This window comes from Arachis ipaensis, chromosome B1, assembly GCF_059453495.1.
Source record: "Arachis ipaensis isolate K30076 ecotype BB chromosome B1, ASM5945349v1, whole genome shotgun sequence".
Lineage (NCBI taxonomy): Eukaryota > Viridiplantae > Streptophyta > Magnoliopsida > Fabales > Fabaceae > Arachis > Arachis ipaensis.
Window position 1 is genome coordinate 20,010,761 of NC_142436.1, and position 19,655 is coordinate 20,030,415.

Here is a 19,655-nt window from a genome sequence, read left to right on the forward strand (position 1 = left end):
GCATACTATGTGAATTGTTTGAGATTGCCTATTTGACTGCATATTACTTGCTAATTGTCTAAATGTCTTAACTGCTCCTATTTGTATATTCTTTGTCTGATATAACTGTGTTTGCTATAATATACTCCTGCTGGTGGTTGGGAGGTTTGAAGGAATTGGAAAGGGAAGTATTAGTTAGACTGAAGAATCTTTAGTCAGATACCCTTATATAGTTTAGCTTGTTTATAAGCTTTGATATTATCTGGAGGAAGTTCTAGGATTGCCTTTGGCTTTCCTCTATTATTATGTATTATATATGTGGAAGCTGTTACCGTGCTGGGGACCTCTGGTTCTCACCCATGCGGATTTTGTGGTTTTCAGATGCAGGACGCGAGGCTTCTCGTTGAGGCATGCTGGAGACTTCTGGATTAGCGAAGATCCTTTGTTCTCGGGACTCTGTTTTGGTTTATATATCTTGTTTAGATACTTTTATCTCCATTAAATAATACAAACTGTGATGACTCCTTCTAGAGGGGATTTTGGAGAATAGGTTGTATGTATTTGTGTCCCTTTGGGTTTCCTTTGGGGTTTCCTTATTTTATTATATGTATATATTATTATGCTCGGACCGGTTATCTTCGCAGCCGGATTTTGAGTCTTGATATTCCCGTTTTTGACACTCTTTATATATATGATCTTGCGTTAGCTTATCCTTTGCTCGTTACGTTATCGATCGGAGTGTTGCGCGTTCGAGTTACGGTTTTCGTTTACCCCTTTTTCTACAAAGGCTCCTAGTTATAATCAATTATTCATACTACTATACGTACTAAATTTTTGTTTTAGAGGTCGTAATACCTTGCCATCTCTGAATTATGACTTAAGCATAAGACTTTGTATGGTAGGGTGTTACACAACCAATCAAATAGGCTCAAAATCTCACTAGGTTTGTGTGTTCTAGCTCTAAAACTATGTTCCAAAACAAATTTCTTCAAGCAAGCTCAAAAATTTTAATTCAAATTAGTGAGATGCTCTAAAATAGTTTCTTGGAAAAGAAATCATCACTTCAACCAAACAGTACTTAAATGCAAGCAACTAACTACACATGCAACATATCACGCAACATATCATGCAATGCAACAACTAACTAACAAAGAAGATTAAGAATTGGTGTTGGAGAAGGAAGTAGTTACCCACGAAAGTCGGTCTCGACCTCCCCACACTTAAATATTTCATCGTCCTCGGTGCATGCAAAGAAGAGCAAAGTGGATTAGGGGGGTTGCTACAACTGATGAGCTCCTTCGAAGGATTGTGCGGAGGAACTTGTTTGTCGCCCCATTCAGAAGCTTTTCCTTTCCTTTCTTGGTGTCCAGCCTGAAAGGGGAGAAAAGATGGAAGATTAAGTCCAAAATATCAAAGCAAATAAAATATGGGTGGTGGCTAATACCGAATAAAAGTGGGGTTCTCAACTACGTGGTGGCTACAACATGTAAGTGAGAAAGCAATATAAACGAATGGCATATCAACTAACACTTGATGCAAGAGTAAAGTTTAAGCATAAGTAAATGGCATGAAGATAACACTCGGAAGCATCAACTTTAAATAGGAAAGAGTGGGTCATGAAAGACAGTGTGAGTTCATATCAATGCACAAAGAACACAAGTATCTATAGAGATTAAGCATTGACCTAAAAAATTTATCACCCAATCAATATGAAACAAGTCACGAGGCACCAAAACAATGCAAGAAATATTCAACAGTTGAGTAACAAAATTCAACACCAATGGAATGATAGAAAACTTTAAAATGAAAATAAGAACAAGCACAAGGTTAAAATGGAATGAATGAAAGGATGCAAATGCAATAGACAAAAGAAAATGAAATGGAATAAAAATGAATAGTTAAAGGAATGAAGAAGAAGAAAGGTAGAAAGAAAGAAGAAGGAGAGAAGAAAGCAGAAAGAAACAGGAGAAGAGAAGTGACGCGTAAGCGTTTTTCCACGCGCACGCGTGGATAGCAGAATGAGGAGTCGACGCGTACGCGTGAGAATCAGAAAAGAGAAGATGACACGTACGCGTCAGTCACGCGTATGTGTGGAGGTGCATCGTGCTCCTCGCACAGCACTCGCACGGTTCCATCACAACTCTCTGGTTTTTGTACCAAGCAGCAGCAGCATCCCAGCGACGCGTACGCGTCGCTCACGCGCATGCGTGGGGTGCCTTTTTTTTTTATGAGAAACTAACAAGCTACCAAAGCAATGCCAAATGTTAATAAACAAGCTAAATCACAACGTAAACTAAATAAACCTAACTAAAAATGAGAATTCAACTTATTGCCAATTTAAACAAAAAAGAAAAATGAAAGGATGTTACCATGGTGGGGTGTCTCCCACCTAGTACTTTTATTTATTGTCCTTAAGTTGGACTTATGGAGGGCTCTAATTAAGGATTCTTGTGCTTGAATTCATCCTCAAACTTCCACCAATGCTTGGACTTCAAATGATTGCGAGAGTTTCCATGCAAGTGCACCAAACCTTAGTGAAGTTCTCCACAAGCTCGGAGCTCCCAAAATTGATCCTCATTACATATGCTGGGATCCCAAACTTTGTTTCTACACCCATCTTCAAGTTGATCATCATAATTTCCTCTAAGTGTCAAGCACATAGAATTCCCATATGAACACCAAGACATCCTCCTAGACCCAATCAATGGAGAACTATACCAACCCTTGCATCTAATCCTTGAAGTCTCAACCATAATGAGTCTTTATTTGCAATGCCAACTACTAAATATCCTTCTCTCATGCTTTATTCCACAAAACCTCCTAAGTTGACCATCCGTTTTAAGCATATCATACTCAAGTGGGACAATAAAGCTAAGAGAAACAAGTTTTACCCACTCAAATGAAGGAGTAGATGGTGACCTAGGTAGAGAAGTCTCCAATGATCTTGACGCAGTTAATTCCACTCCCGTCCAACCTTTTCGAAGGATTTTCACCTCTTGACATAATGCTTCAATTTCAATCATTTTTTCACTAAGTTCCCCCAACTTTTCTCCGTCACTAAAGTCATAAACCGGAAGTTGACAGAAATCCACCTCAACGTTGCTTTCAATTTCATCGGAGAAGGTTCTTCAAACTCAAAGAGTTCACTTGCGGATGCAAATTCATCACTTGGAGGACTTGATTCATGATCATCATCACCAAGAGAACTTGCCTCTTGATCTATTCCGTCCAACTCTTCATAGGGAACATGCCTTAGAGGTTGTGCACTATCCTCATCAATATCAATTTCAAGCTTCTTGGAGGAATACTCTACAACTCTAGATTCGCATGGAGGTTTCGCATCTCGTAAGTCTTCAACCACTTCTTTCTCTTTAACAATTAGGGCTTCCTCCAATTGTTCCAATATAAAGTCACATTCCTCATTTTTCATCGGAGTTTCTAATCTCTCCTTCATGCTACGCTCCTCATTAGATTCTCCACATGCAGCCATGGGGGTACTTTGAGTGTTGAAGCGTAGGGAGGCTAAATTATTTACTACCTCGGTCAAGGTAGCCATGAGTTCTAGTGTCGTCCTTTGCATCTCTCTTTGCCCTTAAAGAATAAGACCAAGGGTGTCATCTATTGGAGATTGGAGTGGATATGAGGGTTCATTGCTTGGGAGGAAGGGTTCATGATAGGAAGGTGGTTTCATCTTGATAAGGGTATGGAGGTGGTGTATATTGAGGTGGTTCTTGGGAGTAAAGGTATTGGAATTATTGTGGTTCTAAGTATGGCTCATATGGTGGTTGGTGTGGTGTGTAAGGATTAGGATCATATGAAGGTGTTTGGTGGTATGGGGCTTGTGAGTATGGTTGAGGGATATATTGAGGAGGGGGTCGATAGGCATATGGTGGTGGTTATTGATAATCATAAGGAGGTCCACCATAGCCATTGGATGGGAATACATCAAGGGGGTGGTTCTTGCTCATAGTGCATCGGAGGAGGTTGTTGCCAAGATGGTTGATCATAAGCATATGGCTCCTCCCACCTTTGATTGTTCCATCCTTGATGCATGTTCTCATTGTAATTTCCATCTCCTACAACATAGTTAGAACAACACTCATAGCCAAAAGGATGAGAATAGATAATAGCAATAGAAAATAAAATCAAATACTAACAAGAAATAATGAAAATAAACTCCTAAAATTAGCAACAACTAACAAAGAAGTAAAAGGCAAACATATTCACAATATTCACAATAACCAATAATAAGGCACACATTTGTAATTCTCCGGCAATGGTGCCAAAAACTTGACGGCGGAATAATGTCGCTATAGAATTTCACAAAAATAATTTCATCGAAGTATAGATCTAAACCGACAATTAAACCTCAATCAACATTTAATATGTTTGTCACAATGCAAACCAATAAAAATAACCGAAGTGTTTAAAACTCGGGTCATCTCTCAAAGGAATTGTAGGAAAGTGTACTTATTATTGGTTGTGGAAAAATATTTTTGGGATTTTTGAATGTTGAACAAGGAATGTAAATAACGAAAAAATGAAGTAACAACTAAGAAAAGTCCTAGCAAGGGTTAAGAATTGGAATTCCTATCCTCATTATCATCGTCAATTGTGATAGTAATTGCCTTTTGCTCTCACTTAGTTAACCTCTAACAATTGAAAGAAAGTCAAGTGAGCAAAATCAACTTAAGTTCACAAATCCTAACCAAAGATTAGCTTTAGTGAAGCTCAAGCCAACTAGCAAATTTCAATCATCAATCAACAAGAGACTTTGACAATTCAAGAGTCTCCGAATTACTAAATCCAATCCAAGAACACAAAAATCTATTTTAAAATCCAACCAAGCATTTTATCAAACACTTGGAAGGCACAAAATAAAGCATGTTAAAATTGCAATAATAATAAAATCTAACAGCTACTAATTGCAAGAAATGAACAATAACAACTTAAGAAAGCAATAATAATATGAAAATATAAATTGCATTAATAAAGATCAAGAGTAGCAAGAGTGCATGACATAAAGGCAATAAAGTGAAGGAAATAACAAGTAGAATTAAAGGATAAAGGTGCAGGAACAATAGGTTGAAAAGGAAATGTAAATGAAAACAAGATTTAAATCTAAATCTAAGAAATTAAAAGAAGAAACCCTAAAACCTAGAGAGGAGAGCCTCTCTCTCTAGAATTCTACATCTAACTAAAGTGTATATGAATGAATGAATCAGCTCCACTTCAATCCAAGAAAAGAAAAAAAATCAACGAAAGGAATGATAGACAATGGAAAAGAAAGAGAAAAAAAAAAGAAAGAGAGCAATTTTGGAAAAAGCAAGATCTTCAAGCTCTGGATACCATGTTAACAATTGAACTTGAAGCAAGAACAGGGTGCATGAAGATTAGTTCATGCATTGATGCAGAAACTGTGACCAGAGAGAAAACATAACAGAACTTTATTTACTGAGTTAGAGTATTGTACACACTCTTGGACTGAGATACAACACTATACTATCTATTTACAGAGGTTAAGGTACTACCAATGTAGTAGGTACCAATTAGGGAAGCAGAAACAGAAACAGAAAAATAATAGAATAACAGAACTAAAAGGTTTGTTTAATTCTATAACTAACTTTTCATTTATACTCACTTGTAGTTAACCGATTTAAAAATAATAAAGTACAAAATTGATTTTTTAAAGTAAATATATTTTAAATATAAATATATTATTTTATTATAGAGGTTTAATTCTAGCTGAAATTTAGTTAAATATTTAAATTTTTAAATTTCTAATTTTTTTAGTTAATGACTGGTTCGCAAAATCAATGGATCTATGCAACATGAGAAAGAGAAAGATATATAGATTGTTTTAATAGTCCATGAATAGATTTTAAAATTGGGGGACTAACTTTGATTAGTATAAGCATTGGGAGTAGGGATGGCAACGGGTCTCCATGGGGTAGAGACATGTCCCCCGCCCCCCGCCCCCCGCCTCTATTATCTGTCCCCGTCCCCGTCCCGTCCCCACGACAGATAACGGGGACCCTGTATTCGCCGAGGACTCGGGTATCTGCGGATATTTTTTTAAAACAAAAAATTGAAAAAAAATTAAAAAAATAGAGATAATTATCAACAGCCATGGAACCTCTGAAAGCAAATACTCAAATGATAACAACAAATCCACAAATGAATAAGGCAAATTCACAGAAATTTTGATAATAGAATTAACACACATAGAACATAGACAATGATAACAACAAATCCACATATACAGTGATAACAGTAAACCATATATGAAGAACGATGAAGACGGAGACCTTCACTGCTGCGATAAAAACGGTGACGACGACCCTCCCTACTGCGACGAAGACAGCATTAAGATAACCCTTCCTACTGCGACGAACACGGCGTTGAGAGAATCCTCACTGCTGCGAGGAAGACGATGACGACAACCCTCACTGCTTCGACGAATATGACAATGGCGACACTCACGGACGCGTGAAGAGAGAAGACGCTGACAATGGATGATGAACGATGAAGACGACAACTCGATTTAAGTGAGAAAAAGAGTGCAAGTGCGTGACGGTGAAGGGTTTAGGGTGGCAACAGTGAGGGGTTTAGGGTGGCGGTGGATGGCAGATGACGGAACGACATTAGGAGAAGATGTGGATTAGAGATGACAAGAAGTTAATTTCATCAGATTTGGATGAAAAGAGGGAGTGTGAAATGTGAATGACGGCTTAGGTTCCAGGAGGGTTTGAAACTAATATATATATATATATATATATATATATATATATATATAAAGGATATTTTGGTCATTTCCTATAACGGGTATCCATGGGGCGGGGAACTCTATCCCCGTCCTCGCCTCGATTATTATACGGGTCCCCGTCCCCGTCCCCCACAGGGAGAAATTGACCCCCAAATCTGTTCTCCGGCGGGTAAATCCCCGCAGATATCCGCCCCGCCGGAGAAAATTACCATGCCTAATTGGGAGACCCATTTAATCAGTGTAAAAACTAATAGAGGACTAGGACCAATTTGATTGTTATTTTTCTTGAGTGCATGTTGTTCATTTCCTAAATTAGAAACTCATAAATCTAATTGATTGGCATTCACCTAAATAAGACATATGTTAGGCTTATGAATTAAATATGTAACAATTATGAACAATAGAAGAAGAATAGAAAATTTTTGCAAAGATAAATGTATAGTGCAGTATATTGAACTAAGAAAATTAGTGGATTTTCTTCCTTCGAGTTGAGGGAGAAATTCTTTACAATTCTCAATAAAATTCTTCTCTGATTCACTCTTCACGTCATGCGCCTCCTATATTTAAGTTACCACTCAATTGTCTAACAAACTGAATAACTCAGCAATTGGTTATTATTTCTATTGCGTTCCTATTATTTAGTATAGTAGTCCTTCATCCATAGTGAAACTTTCCTAGTTCTCTTTGGGCCAACTTCAATTTTCTGTTTTGCCTCAAGCCCAAGTTCATTCATCCCCTTCTCTTTTGACCTAACTTTCTCTTTCATCGTTGGGCTTGTACTATCAATTATTTCCTCTTCCATAATGACCTTGTCCACAAGGTCCATTTCAGAAAACCAGCTGGAGAGATCTGAGTCACACATCTAGCTTGCCTCCTCTCGTTGAACTCCTTCCCAATTAACAAGTACACCCACATGTGTTCCATCCGAGGTTATAATAGTTCGGTGAGCCAGCACAACAATTAGTCTATGTTGTAGCAATGAGGGCAAATCAGTGGTAGTGGTTGCTGCTGACGGCACATCCCCTTTGTACGCTTTCAACACTGACACGTGAAAAATCGGGTGCAGTGAGCATGATGCGCGAGCATCTTGTACCCTATTTCTTAGCATTTTTTAGTTGTTTTTAGTTAGATTTTATTTAGTTTTACTTGATTTTAGTACAAAAATTTCTTTTGGATGTCACTTTGAGTTGCTTTAGTGTTTTTATTATTTCAGGTAAAATTCGGAGTAATTTGGCAGAATTTGGAGCAAAAAGGAACAAAGATGGCAGCACCCCCCTTGGGCGCTAAACGCCTAACTAGCATTTAGCGCCAGCAAGGGACACCAGAATACACGAGTTAACTCCCTATGGGGCGTTAAACGTCCAAAATGGCGTTTAACACCAGCAACAACCTGAATTCCCTCCTCTTTTGGGCTTCTCAAGTGGATTTAACATTTATTAGTTTTATTTTATCTTCTTTTTTTAATTTTTATTTACAAACAATATCTTTTAGCCTTAGAATTTATTATTTTGTTTTATTTCTGTTTCAAATTAGGTTTAAGGAATAAGATCCACCGTTTAGAAGGCATCTTGGATCAGACGCACAACACAGTTTTGGAAGAACCATAGTTTTCTCTGTAAGTTATGAGCAACTAAACCTCTTGGTTAAGGTTAGGAGCTCTGTTTATTTCTATGGATTGAGATTATTATTCTTCTATTTTAATTAATGTATTGATTCAATTCTAAGGATTGTTTTCATTCTTAATCTTATGAATTTGGGTGGAACGAGAGTATGACCCTTATTCTACTTGAGTTCTTGTGATTCTCGACAGAGTTATCTTGCTTGAACAACATTTTGAAAATAAATTCCTCCTAAATTACTAATTACATAAGCTAATTGGGATATGTGACATATAATCCTATTAGCTTTGGGTAATTAGGGTTTTTGTAGTCATAAACTAGATTTTGAACTTAACCCTCTGATCGGAATTAAGTGACCACGAGAGTGGCAGTTAATGAAGGTTAGTATAACACCCTACCATACAAAGTCTTATGCTTAAGTCATAATTCAGAGATGGCAAGGTATTACGACCTCTAAAACAAAAATCTAGTACGAATAGTAGTATGAATGATTGATTATAACTAGGAGCCTTTGCAAAAAAAAGGGGTAAACAAAAACCGTAACTCGAACGCGCAACACTCCGATCGATAACATAACGAGCAAAGAATAAGCTAACACAAGATCATATATATAAGGAGTGTCAAAAACGGGAATATCAAGACTCAAAATCCGGCTGCGAAGATAACCGGTCCGAGCATAATAATATATCCATATAATAAAATAAGGAAACCCCAAAGGAAACCCAAAGGGACACAAATACATAAAACCTATTCTCCAAAATCCCCTCTAGAAGGAGTCATCACAGTTTGTATTATTTAATGGAGATAAAAGTATCTAAACAAGATATATAAACCAAAACAGAGTCCCGAGAATAACGGATCTTCGCTAATCCAGAAGTCTCCAGCATGCCTCAACGAGAAGCCTCGCGTCCTGCATCTGAAAACCACAAAATCCGCATGTGTGAGAACCAGAGGTCCCCAGTACGGTAACAACTTCCACATATATAATACATAATAATAGAGGAAAGCCGAAGGCAATCCTAGAATTTCCTCCATGTAATATCAAAGCTTATAAACAAGCTAAACCGTAAGTGGCAACTGACTAAAGATCCTTCAGTCTAACTAATACTTCCCTTTCCAATTCCTTCAGACCTCCCAACCACCAGCAGGAGTATAATATAGCAAACACAGTTATATCAGACAAGAGATTTACAAATAGGAACAGATAAGGCATTTAGGCAATTAGCAAGTAATATGCAGTCAATAGGCAATCTCAAACAATTCATGTAGTATGCTTATGATGCATGCCTGTCCCTAGTGGCTGATGATATCATCTGTCGGTTATAGAGCCAACCCGACAAGTCCTGGTAGCTAACCATTGGACTGTCTCTCTGTCGTGCATCCCCAACTCGAGTTATACTCATCATAAACTTGATCATAATCATGATCCATATCCATCACCCTCACTGGTGAATATTTATCCATCACCATCACTGGTGAATATTTATGGGGGCGAGCTCATCCGGGCCTTTCACAGTGCCCGGCCACACTTACGACATTGGGTTAACAGAGCTTCGAGTCTCAACCTGGAGCACATGGTGGCTAGCCATTGCTACTACCCAGGGAAACCCTCATCTCCAATGGTGGAAGTGCAAACATTCACAATTCAATCAACAGCATATATGCATTTATACTTGGCCATAAACATGGCTCCGCCGTAACACGGCAATAATCTAGCCATCCGGCTCACGGTTAAATCCATAACCAGCCAATTCATTAACAATTATGGCCTTTCGGCCCATGGCATAACAAGCACTTCCACCGCCATTCTCCGCATCTCACATTTTCATCTTTGATCCTCAATGATCATTCATTTTTCCCCTTGCTTCACTCGCAAGTTACCACATTCACTAGCCCTTTTTCCTCATGCTAGGCATATCACAATGATTTAAGATATAAGTGGTGAGATCGGAGGCTTAGAAGTATGAAATTTGGCTTTTAAAACTCAAAAATCAACTTTGGGATGAAAACAGGGCCACGCGTACGTGCACTCCACGCGCACGCGTGGATGGCCTTAAAACTCATCGACGCGTAAGCGTCATACGCGCGAACGCGTGGGTTGAAAATTATCCAAACGGCGCGTACGCGTCAGCCACGTGTACGCGTGGGTACTCTTGCGCCCCAGGCATAAAACTGGCACAACTTTGGCATAACTCTCGGGAAAATGGCTGGGCATTGGGTGCAGCACATTCGGCGCGCCCGCGCATATCACGCGCACGCGTGGATGGCGCTTCCTGGAAGAACGGCGCGTACGCGCCAAGTGCGCCTACGCGCAGGGGGTCATTCTGCTAAAAATTTTCTAAGTTAAAAACTGCAGAATTCACAGACTCAACCCCCAATCTTCCGACGGTCATAACTCTCTCATTTTAAATCATTTTTCACCCGTTCTTCGAACGGCATGGACATCCCGGATCCAATTTCATTTCTAAACAGATTTAGCACAAATCAGAGATCCGTAATCCAAGTTATGTCCCGTCAAAGTATGCCCAAAAACCATGTTTTCATTCAAAACCACAAAGTGCCATTTTCAAAACAAGCCACTTTCAACTCTTTTCAAAATCAATCAAAACATGCCAATTTCAACCCTTCTCTTTGAAATCATTCAAAATATACCAAAATCAACAACAAGCCATCCTCAACTCACACATTGACATTTTACCAAAATTCCCAAAACCACATCCAACCATTTTAACACTTCTCTATCAAATGGCTAAAGGACAAACACAATATCATGTCATACATCCTTTCTCATCCTAATTTCCAACAATACCATTTCCAATCAACAATCACTATACATAATCAACATCATACTCACCATCAACATGGTACCACCCACCAATTCAACCTTAATCATCCATCAAGCATATATCACAACATGCATTTCTTATATATCACACAATCAAGGCATCAATATTCATAATCACATATATGAACACATCATATATCTCAACCATTCAACAACACTAACAATTCAATGCCTATCTTAGGGCCTCTAGCCTAAGTATTTCCTACCACATTACATATTAGATACGGGAAACCGAAACCATACCTTAGCCGATTTCCCAAGCTCAACCGGAGCACTTCCAAACCACTTTTTCTCAAGCTCTCAAGGTCTCAACACCTCCAAAAACAGATTTTGTCACACAAAACTCTCTTCCAAGCTTTCCAAAATCACCAATCAAGCTCCAATATTCACAAATACACAACCTAAGCCACAATCATCATACCCATACACAACATCTCAATGCCCAAACCTCATAGAACAACAAATTACACTAGGGTTGAGAATCTTACCACACCCAAGGTCCAAGGAGACAAGATTAACCTTCTCCTTCAAGAGAGTTGGGTCCTATAACATCAAAGAACCCAAAATCTCAACATTTTTGCTCATGAAACTCGAAATCAAGGGCTGGAATTTCGAAGAGTAAAACGTGGCTTACCTCAAGATTAATTGTATGAGTTTTGTAGAGCTCTCCGCGGTGAACGCGTGGCTGCAAACGGAGCGGCAATCGGAGCTCTAGATCAAAAGTTATGGTGGTTTGAAGATCAACCAAGGGAGAGAACTTGAGAGAGTATTCTTCCCCCCTCCATACCAATTTCAGCGTGTTTGAGTGTGTTGTGAGGAGAGAGAGTGCTGAAAACTAGGGTTTTGGTTTAGTTTTGTTGGGCCAAGGGCCCACTTTGGGTCCGGTTGGACCGGTTTGGCCCGTTTGGTCCAATCTTGGTCCGATTTCTATAAAATTGGTACCGAAATTCTCGTCTCAATCTCCTCTATCACATTTAGCCATAAAAATAACATTTTTGGCTTTCTAGAATAAATTCTCATTTATGGGTTAATTAGCCGTTAATTAACCGGGTCTTACAGTTAGAGGAGGCTAAATCACTAAGAGATTAGGGTTTAGACATTTACAGTTTGCCATGGAATGAATTATGCATTGTTAAAATAGTTGGTGAGAACTTTTAATCCGGAAAGATAAACATCTTCGAAGCCTTAACTATTTTCTTGCACTGTTTTTATACCAAACCCTTATTTGCTTTCTTTATTCACTTGTTTATTGTTTTATGCGCTTTCGACCATTAAAACCTCTTTGTAATTCGCTTAACTAAACCAACTAGATAGCCATTGTTGCTCAGTCTGACAATCCTCGTGAAATCGACACTCACTCACCTGAGGTATTACTTGGATGATCCGGTGCACTTGCTGGTTAAGCTGTGGGAATCTCGAATTCCCGCACCAGAGCACGATTTCATTAACTCCAAGCGGTACGTTACCTTGCCAACCTTCTCCTTGATTCTGAAAGGCCCATAAAACCTCTTACTGAGCTTGTGATGCTCGTGCAGACACACAGATTGCTGCCGAAATGGCTTCACATGGAGGAGGACCCAATCGTCCACCATAAACTCCTTGGGTCGATGGTGTTTGTTTGCCTGCCTCCGCATCTTCTTCTGAGCTCACCCGAGGTGAAATCCGAGCTCACGGTGCAACACCTCTCGCATAGGAAGAAACTTATCACCTCCCAAACTTCAGATGCACCAGGGAGATGCTCGGACAGTGAAGCCATAGGAAACCCATGGAGTGCCTCATGGGGTGACATTCTCTCCACCCTCTCACTTTCTCTCTGTTTTTCTCTCTCCTCTCTTATCTCTCCACATCCCATCTTGTTAGAAAAAGTTTGCTCTTGATATGGTAAATGTAAAAAAAGAATTTTATAACATTTTCATGCTGTTGAAGTTGCCATGACTTCAAAGTTTTCTAGAGTTAGTGTCTCTAAAGTTGAGGTTTACTACACATGAATGGAAATATATAGATGTATCAAGCGTTTTTCACTCACTAAAACATGACAACCAACTTGTCGCTCTCTTTGTTAGAGAGGGCTTATGCAATAGCGTCACGTGTGTGCCTTCTTTCTCCTTGTTCACATGATCACATCTGTATGCTTCTTCTCTTTCATGTATACGCCTGACGTCTTTATTCCACATGCACATACATTGGAAATCTGCCTGAAAAATAAAATTTTCAAAATATAATTAAAACCTTCTAAAAAGCATTGAGAGTTTCAAAAAACAAATAACAGAGAGATTGAAAAATAGTTATAGAAATAAGTAATAAAGACTGTATAAAAGAAGGGTGAGCATTAGAATAGCAAATTTGTTTGGGGTAGAAGACATACACCGAGTGTGTTTTAGTGTGTGGGAGAGTATTTTATATTTTACTTAAAATTAGTGTGTGAGAGTACATTAATTTTATATTAAGTATATTTGTGGTGTAAACAAATTTAAAAAATACCCCCTCTACATCATAATAAACATGATATAACGATGGAAGCAGAACAACATATTGTTGAACGAGTGCATGGAATTAAAGTAAGTAATATTTTATACATTTTTTAATATATATTATCAGTATTACTTTGAATATAATTTAAAATTTTTTATATAAATATCATAATATGTAAAGTAATCAAATAATAACAACAAATAAAAGATATTAGATAATTTTTAAATATTTTATAATAATAATAATAATAATAATAATAATAAAACAACATTTTATGCTAAAAAGTTGTTATTCAATCTCTAAAAAAATTGGATAAGTCCTTGAGTTTTTAACTTGAAGATAAATAAATTTTTGACTAATTGAAAATATAAAAACGTCACTAATTTTGTAAAATATGAGACATCTAAGTTTTTTTATGGGACTTATTTATCCTCGTATATTTTTTAAAAAAAAGGACTTAAATGTTTCGCATTTTAAAAAATGGAAAATGTTTGTATATTTTCAATTAGTCAAAAATTTGTCTGTCCTCATATATTTTGTTTATTTTTACATATATTTTGTTTATTTTTTAAATATAGATAAAAATTTGCTTCTACAAAAAGAAAAAAAAAATCCAAAAATAAGATGAAGACTTAAAGTATCAAGACCTTCTCTGTCCTGACTTAATTAAATATATTTTATAATTTTATCCAAATATTTGTAAATATGTATTTATTTAAAATATTATATATAATATAAGAAAATATTGAATATTTTTATTTTTTTCATACTTTTAGAAAATAGTTTTGAATTTTTTTTATACTTTTGAAAAATAGAAAATAAATAATATTATTTTTATTTTTTTAAATAAAAATAAAACTTTTTTTCTAAAAAGAATAAAATATAGGAAATTGTAACAACCCAATTTTCGACAAGTCCGGACCACTGCCAGTCATCAGGTGTTACTTCTCAGTAGCCCTATAAAACTCTAGACTCGATAATATTTACTACATATAAGCCTTCTTTACTAACGGGATCGCATATGTAAACTTATTTTTATCACATACTTTTTTTAACAAACCTATTAACAAAACCATGAACATCTTCAGAGATATACAATATAAAATAAACACCAGACTAACAGCAAAATTTAAATTTAGCAATGAGATCACATAAAAACATATATACGTCTTAAGTTAGTTCATACAAACTTGACTTATATATATATATATATATATATAGGCAACTGACAACTTTCCAGATACCTGGTTCATGTAGAAAACCCCTAAGCTGGTACCGGGCTAAAAAAAAAAATATCAGGTCCTATCCCTAAAAAATGCTATAGAAGAGAGGGAAAGCAAAATCTAAGAAATGAATACCATCTATCGTACATTCTTTCTACCGTCGAGGCACAACTTTGCAACCATCAACTCAAGACTAGTTTCGAGCATCTCCTGTAGGGTCCGACGACACGTGTTCCTCTGGTACCTCTCTGAATATAACTCCTGTGGTGGCGATCAAGTCTGGATCTTCCATCTGTGGGGAAAGGAAAAGGAAGGGGTGAGAACCTATATGGCTCCCAGTAAGGTGACATCGTGAAAGCGCATCTCTCTCGTGAAACCTAGAGTTTTGGCTCTATCGTAACAACTCACTTACTAAATCTCTCGGCTACTTCCGTATCGTGGGTTCTGACATAACTGTTTCTTGGCATCTTTCTTTGGGATGAATGCCGTTCTCACGCTATTCTCTATGATTATTATTCCTAACTCTATTACCTTATTCTAAGCTTTGAGAAAGTTACGTCATAATCTTAAAATACAGACAAGAATCAGAAAATAGAGAATTAACAAGAAGCAAATGGCACATCGCAGAAAGAATGAACAGTAAACAATCACAATCAAATGTGCAAACAATTTATGATGCATGCCTGTTCCTAGTGCAGGTCATGAGCTCATGCGTCGGTTGTCTACCCGCAATCTAACGTTACTCGGGATGAACCCCGAATATGATTCCTTTACTGTGTCAATTAGACACCTTGGCATCACGGTTATCCGTGTCAGTTAGGCCTCATCATAATAACATTTTAATGTGCATCACAGTAAGGAACAGTGCTATCAATTAGGCGAACATTTTCGCATTAGCAATCTCAGGCTATCAGTTAGGCGGACACTTTCGCATTAGCAATTTGGCACAAAGTCCCATTCAACATACAATATGCTATCAGTTAGGCAGACATTCCCGCATTAGCAATCTTAAGCTATCAGTCAGGCGGGCACTTCTGCATTAGCAATTTGGCACAAAGGCCTAGTCAAACAAATAACATTCAACTGTCCTTTTCATTCATTGTTTCTTATTTCTTGTCTTTTCATCATGCCTCCGCATCACCTTATAAATATACATACCTCCGCATCACCACATAACTAAGCATACCTCCACATCACCATATTACTAAGCATACCTCCGCATCACCCTTTTAACTTTAACCTTCCTAGGGGTAACTTGCATTCTTATTCACTTCTTAGCTTGTTTAGCCTAATACCTTTTTGGCGACCGGTTTTCTATCTAACGATTAATATCACAAACGGACTCGGACTCGCACAAATTTTATGTCCACATGTTCGTATTGAACTCAAGTTTCTAAAGGTCTAGAAATTATATTTTTCTTGGCAGTCTACCTCCAGCTATTGAGGAAAAACCGAGACTGTTATTCTAGGTTTGTAGGAACAGCACCTTGCTGTCTTGTTATGTGGTTTTTATGTTGTGAAAGCCTACGCACGGACTATCTCTCTTATCAAAGTAACTCTAGAGATCCTAACCTTTACTTTGAATTATATTTTACTATATTTGGATTAGAATTGAATTTTATACAAGATTTTAAAATTCTGCTACTGCACTTGTAAAGATTCAGAAAAACAGCAGGCAACAGTGTTTTTATAAAATTCATAATAATTTCAATTCTAATCCGTTGCTCCTAAATTTTTGTAAGATTATACTCAACACCCCTAAGTTTTATAATCAACAAGTTTCAGGTTCATATCACCTTGTTTGGTTAATTAAATGTCAATTGGAAAGGCTGCCCTGTTTCTTTAAACTAGTTCTGAAGTTCTTGCGAACAGCCCAGCTTCCAAGAGGCATAACTAACTCTACAAAATAGCTATGGACCTGAAATTTGTACTCATTTAAAATAGACTTACAAACCTCTAAAATCCCTTTGGAATCAACTCAAAATGTTAAGTAAAACAAAAGTTCCAGTAGTTTGAAATTGACACTGCAGAACTAGAAAAACCAGAAAAATTCTGCAGCAGCTACTGTTTTCAAAAATTCATATCTTGTAAACCACTTGGCCAAATTCTTTGAAATTTGTATGGAACATTCAAGACACACTGAAGTTTTACAGAAAAATAATTTCATCCAAAATTTTGGTCTGGATTGCTCCCAGAAATTCGTTCATTCTGCTGCCAATTATGCAGAAATTGCAGAAATTTTGTACAATGTAATTCCAACAACCTCACATACCAAATCTTATATTTAAGTCTAAAATTCCTCTAAAACCATAATTCTATACTTCTTTTAACTAATCAAAGTTGCTAGAGTGGTTTTCCTATCTGCTAGACCTCAGAATCATCAATTCACATTTTCTACAAGTGCGCATACTCACACAAGTACATATATGTTCATCAAATTCTGCATAGTAGTTCTACCATTATCATCACCATTAGGATGCTTAATTCAGCAACATAATCATCAGGCAAATCACACATTTCATTATCACACTTCATCATTCACACAAACACAAATATACGATTAAACTAGCCTAACCCCTACCTCAATGGAGTTCACCCTTTCTCATGAAATCAGTCCTAACTTTCTCTTCCTCCCTTGGTCAGCTTTACTTCAAACTTTGGCCAGCCCCTTCAGCTTCGGTCAGCCCCATCTCACGCCATCACTCTGCTCCTCTTGCTGCTCTGATTGATGGAGAACAAGAAGAATTGGAAAGACTCCTCCTTAACCTTCTTTTGGTGTCACTCCTACTCCCTCTGTCGTTCTCCTGCTCTCTCGTTCCCAATTCCATTTTTTGCACAGAAAAAGAAGACCCAGAAGAAGTAATGGACATATAAATAGGAGAGGAAGAAATGGGATGAGGTGGTGAAGAGAGTGGCGTGGTTTCTTCCTCAGAGGACACCTAATAAGAAGCCAATCATTCCAAGCGGTGACCAAGAGGTGTGACCTTGGTTAGGAATTTTTCTCTGGTTGGTTTATCAGAGGAAGAAGAAAAAGAATTAGGGCTTTAATCATGGTTACAAAGATTTCTAATGATGTGAATGGTTTTTGATTCTGGTTCGGTTGAACCGAAGAAAAAAAGTGGTTTAATATATATTGGTTCACAGTTAACTAAACCTAATGATATATCTATATTTTTCACTTATCAAGTCTAAGTCCACCCTATTATTTTATGGTGAAGTGATTCTCGAATATTTATCGAATTTCTCATCACATGATTTCTGAGATTAACTCTGTGGATAATCGGGGTGTTATAGAAATGACATGAAAAATTTAAATTATCAAAATCTATTTTATTCTAATTCAATCATGATAGTTTAAGAACGAAATTGATAACATTTATATCATATCTGATTTTATATCGGTCAAATAATGCTCCACATTCCTACCAATTTTTTTAACAATAAAAATAAAAAATATTACATATAAATAGAAAATGTTAATGTTTACAATTTTATTGGTGGCCTAATTTTTAATTTTTAAATATGATCTTTGATTTAATAAGTTTTTTTTTTCGATGTTGACTGCAATTTTGATTTCTTAATAATTTAACTTATCATGATTCTAATAAGCGCTAATCTTAATGTCAAATCCGAATCAAAAAGTAAAATATCGTTTTTGGCTTACAAATTTGTCAACAGTTTAATACCAATTGTAACACCCTAATATTCAAATCCTTATGCTCGAGTCATAAGTCAATGATATTACGGTGGTACGACTCTCAGGTGGATTTTTAATAAATAAATATAGGTAATTTCGAAAGGAGTATTAATCGAGAAGCCCAAAAAGAGTAGAAATAAAATTGCGAAGACGTATCTTTCACGTTTCGACAACAAAAGATAAACCGTGAAGCCGAAAACGATATACGGACAAGGCGTAGAGGAGATTAAGAGATAGATAACAGATAGATATATATAACATAAGTAAATAGCCACTAGTCGCGACCCGCGAAGTTTAGGTCGGCTAGGGTACATTATGAAATTAGTTGACAACAGTATATCTTAATCTCTCCCGAAGGAAACATGAGAGCCTCTATAGGCAAATTCAAAGAGTTCAATACATAATATAAACTTTCCAAAACAAAGGTGGAAAGATTCTAATCAAAACATAAAGTAGAGGAAATAAAGATCTTCGCCGTCTCTCAGACGACCCACAACTCACTTCTGAGCACCTGGACCTGTATCTGAAAAACAAGAGATATATATGGAATGAGAACCTCGGGCCCATGGGTTCCCAGTACGGTAAAAGTGCCAAATAAATTCAATGTACTGCAACAAAAACTCACTAAGCATCCTAAACTTCTTCACCAATTATTCATCCTAGGTTCTCGCTAATCCATGAATAGGCAACTGTCATAAGGGAGTGCTAAATTCAATTCATGTTTCACATGTTTTCCAACTCGCTGACTCTTCCACGAATCAGACTCAGAATCATAAGCAAAACCATCACCAGTTGTTCTGCCTCAGCAGTTCTATATCAATACATCATCATGCAATCGCATCATCAATTCATCCCATCAAGAACAGCCCTCACACCCACCGACACCAGCATGAGGGGCCTCTCAGTTGTACAAACACAAGCAATACAGGCAAGTAATACACAAACATGATACAAGTAGAACAAGTAGCATATAGTCAGGTAACATGGCATATATGATGTAGAAATCCAAGACAAATGGCAAACCCAAACAATTCAAACATATGCAAATGATGAA

General features: G+C 37.0%; 1 long non-coding RNA gene across 1 annotated transcript; it reads right to left on the reverse strand.

The window, feature by feature from the left end:
• Window positions 1–14,798: 14,798 nt before the first annotated feature.
• LOC110270113 (uncharacterized) lies at window positions 14,799–17,962 on the reverse strand. Its single transcript, XR_002359235.2, has 2 exons — window positions 17,486–17,962; window positions 14,799–15,196 (listed from the first exon to the last, which is right to left on the reverse strand). It is a non-coding gene; the product is annotated as an uncharacterized LOC110270113 (long non-coding RNA).
• Between the last annotated feature and the right edge of the window lie 1,693 nt (window positions 17,963–19,655).